The sequence below is a fragment of the Miniopterus natalensis genome, chromosome 2 (genome assembly GCF_054644295.1).
Source record: "Miniopterus natalensis isolate mMinNat1 chromosome 2, mMinNat1.hap1, whole genome shotgun sequence".
NCBI classification, from domain to species: domain Eukaryota; kingdom Metazoa; phylum Chordata; class Mammalia; order Chiroptera; family Miniopteridae; genus Miniopterus; species Miniopterus natalensis.
The window spans coordinates 165,677,218-165,681,435 of NC_142082.1; positions in this window are offsets into that span (position 1 = coordinate 165,677,218).

Consider the following 4,218-nt stretch of genomic DNA (forward strand, 5'->3'; position numbering starts at 1 on the left):
TGCAAATGCTTTCTCCCATTTCTTCAGCATTTCTATTAGATAAGGGCTTAAGGGCTTAAGTTGACAAACCCCCTCAGCTTTTGTTTATCTGGGAATGGGTAACTTTCTTCCTCTTTTTTGAAGGATTATAAAGCCAGATAAATAATTTTAGGTTAATAGTTTTCTTTCAGCCCTTTAAATATATCATTCCAATACTTTCTAGTCATCAGGTTTATGATGATAAATTGGCTATAACATTATTGAGAATCCCTTGTGCATGATGTATAATTTCTCTCTTGCTGTTTTCAAGATTTTCCATTTGTCCCTGGCTTTCAACTTTCATCTCAATGGGTATTCCTGTGGCTTTCTTTATCCTACTTATCCTACCTAGAGATTATTCAACTTGAATTTGTAGATTGACATTTTAATCAGATTTGAAAAGTTTTCAGCCATTATGTCTTCAAATAATCTTTCTGCCTTTTTGTTTTCTTTTGTTTTTCTCTTTCTTCTTTTTTAGGACTCCCATAATGCATATTCATTCCATTTGATGGTGCCCCCAAATTTCCATATGTTCTGTTCCTTTTCTTCACTATTTTTTCTTTCTGCTTCTAGATTCTAAATTTCAATAATCTATTTTCAAGTTCACCAAGTCTTTCTTTTGGCTGTTCATCTGTGTTGTTCGACCTTTCTAGTTCATTTCAGGTATTTGAATTCCAGTTGCAGAATTATAGTTTGGTTTCATATTATAATTTAGTCTCTTTAATGATATTTTCATTTTGTTATATGTAATTTTCCTGATTTCTTTTAGGGTTTTTTTTTTTTTTTGTCCCTGTTTTCTCTGTCTCTTGAGCATAGTTAAGACAGTTGTATTAAAATATTTGTCTATTAAGTCTAATGTCTAAGCTTCCTCAGGTAGAGAAAAGCGAGAAATACTTGAGAGTTCTTATGGCAGAAAATAGATGAATAAACTATTATATATTTTATATAATGGAATTCTGAACTGAGGTTAAAATGACATTATAAATTAACATGCATCAGTATGTGTAGAAGCTGAAAGACATAGTGCTGACTAAAGTTAACTGTAGATTATGCATAGTGAAAATGCCATTTATGTATACTTCCACTTTGTATATTGTTCATAACAATTATCTCATATGTAAATAAGTACATAGTAGTACATATGTAGTCACATAAAATATAAAAGTTGTCCATGTGTATTCAAGTGTAAAATCATGAACAATGAAGTACATAAACTTCAAGATAAGTGAATGGGCTTGGGAAGGAGTACAATGACCTGTGCTACAGGATCTGAGTCTTACACAAAGAGAGAAAATATCAGTAAAAAGTTAGTACCTGTGTCTGTTATAATGCTCTTCATACTTTACAAATATTTAAAATATAATAAAATATAACCTTGATAGATGTAAAAAAGAAATAGAGAAATCCACAATAGCTGGGCTTAAACATTCCTTTAGTAATCAATAGAATACATAGTTAGCAAATCAGTGAGAATATTGAAGACTTGAACAAATCAATAATCATCTTCTGCCTTGAGGAACTGGAATAAGAAAAAACAACAACCTAATTCAAGCAAAGTGAGGAAATAGCAAACTTAAGAGCAGTAAATACTGAAATTGGAAATAAAAAAAGAAAAGAAATGTAGCAGTAAATTTTTAAGGAGTGAGGCGTTCTGCCCCACTTCCTTCAGGCAGGCCTATCTGCATGATTTAGAATTTATCTGCACAAGAGATTTGTCTCACCTCCACCATTTATTTATTCAATCATTCTATACTACTATGGATTCATAGATATTTATTTTATATTTTGAGTTATAATCCATAATACTTTATTTTGCTGCTCAAATTGTTTCAGCTTTGGCCACTGGGAATTCTTTTACCTGGCTCCTGTATCCCTTTGAAATACCCCCATCGCCCGGCCGGGCGTGGCTCAGCGGTTTGAGCGTCGACCTGGGATCCAGGCGATCAGGGTTCGATTCCCGGTCAGGGCACATGCCCGGGTTGCAGGCTCAATCAATGACTCTCTCATCACTGATGTTTCTCTCTCTCTCTCCTTTCCTCTCTCTGAAATCAATAAAGATATATTTAAAAAAAAAAAAAAAAGAAATACCCCCATCATTTTAAGACCTTTCCTACTTTCCAGCACTACAAAATGCTCCAGGCTCATCTTGAATCAGCCATTTTCTCCAGCAGCCCTGGTTCCTTTTACTGGGAAATGGAATTATAATTAATATATGGTCATTAAGTGGAAATTTTCTTTTTGCAAAAAAAGTCAGAACTATTTTGAAAAAAGGCAAAGAAGAACTCACATTACTTCAATACTTACTATAAACTATGCTGTAAACCTGAAACATACAAAATGATATTGAATGTAAACTGTAATTGAAAAAAATAGAAAAATTAAAAAGAGTCTTACTATAAAGTCACAATAATCAAGATATTGGTCAAAGTAGATAGACACTCAGATCAATGAAATAGGATAGAGATTTGAAATAGATCCACACATAAATGGTCAATTGATTTCTGACAAAAGGGCCATGGTGTTTCAATAGAAGAATAGCATTTTGAAAAAGTGGTGCTGAAATGTTTAGTCATCTATATGCAAATTTTTTTTAAAAAGAATTCAAGCCATACTTGGCACCATATACAAAACTTAACATAAAATGGAGTAGAGAATTCAATGTGAAATTGAAGTTCTAGAAGAAAGCATAGGATAAAAATTTCAACCTCTATTTAATTTAAAATTTCTTAGGACACAAAAAATGTAAATTATGAATGAAAAATATTGATTACACTTCATCCAGTTAATAACTTCTGTTCTTCTAAACTTCTAAAGACAATATAAAGAGAATGAAAGATAAAAATGAAAGATTGGAAGACAATATTTACAAATCACATGTCTGATAACATACTAGCATTCAGGATATGTAAAGAAATCTTTTTTTTTTTTTTTTAAATATATCTCTATTGATTTCAGAGAGAGGAAAGGAGAGGGAGAGAGAGAGACAGAAACATCAATGATGAGAGAGCCATTGATCGAGCCCGCAACCCGGGCATGTGCCCTGACCAGGAATCGAACCCCAATCGCCTGGATCCTTGGTCGAAGCTCAACCGCTGAGCCACGCCCGGCCGGGCAGGATATGTAAAGAAATCTTATAACTCAATAGTAAGAAAAAAAACAACCCCCCCAAAATAAGTGAAATATATATATATAGTGACTTTTCTCCCCCCAAAACAGCTTCCTTGTGATATAATTCACATATCATACAATTCAACCATTTAAAGTGTACAATTTAGTGGCTTTGAATATATTCACAGAGTTGTGAAACCATCACCACAATCAATTTTAGAACATTTTCTTCACTCTGATAAGAAACTGGATATCTCTTAGGTGTCACTCCCTAGCTCTCCCAACCTCCAGCCCTAGGCAACCACTAGTCAGCTTTCTGTCTTGACAATTTGCCTGTTCACTTCAGTTTTCTTTGGAAGCTAGCATGAGTTAAGATTTAATATGACAAGTATCACATCATCTCGCTCATATGGGGAATATAATGAGCAAAATACACTGATGAACAAAATAGATCCAGAGACATAGAAGCATGGAACAGACTGAGGGACCTCAGAGGGGAGGTGAAAGGTGGGGAGTGGATGGGGAGAGATTAATCAAAGAACTTACATGCATAAATGCATAACTCATGGGGATGGCTTGGGGGTGGGGCAGATGCAGGGGGAGGGGATCAATGGGGGGAAAAGGTGGACCTCTGTAATATTTTCAACAATAAAGATAAAATTTAAAAAACTAAAAAAAAAAAAAAGATGTAATATGATTTAGATATAGACCCTCAATTTCAAATTCATATAGAGTTTTTCTAACCACAAGCTCAGTGGTACTGCAGAATTTTTAAATTTTGTTAGAAGTATAATGATTTTTTTTCAAGAGGCTGAAACTATATTTCCATAAAATTATCACTATAAGATATACAATTATCCTTGATAAAATATTTTAAGAATAAATTTATATGATTTTCTTCATGTTTGTACACTGGCTATCTTGTAGAAATTCTAATTTAGATGAACTAAATAAATTAAAGAAAATTCTAATTTAATTTCCACTTGTATTTGTGACATTAGCATGAGCACTGTCTGGATCTGAGTTACTTTACAACTGTAAGTGCTAAGACACTCAAATATTGTTAAGCATTAAGATTTAGGGAATAACTAA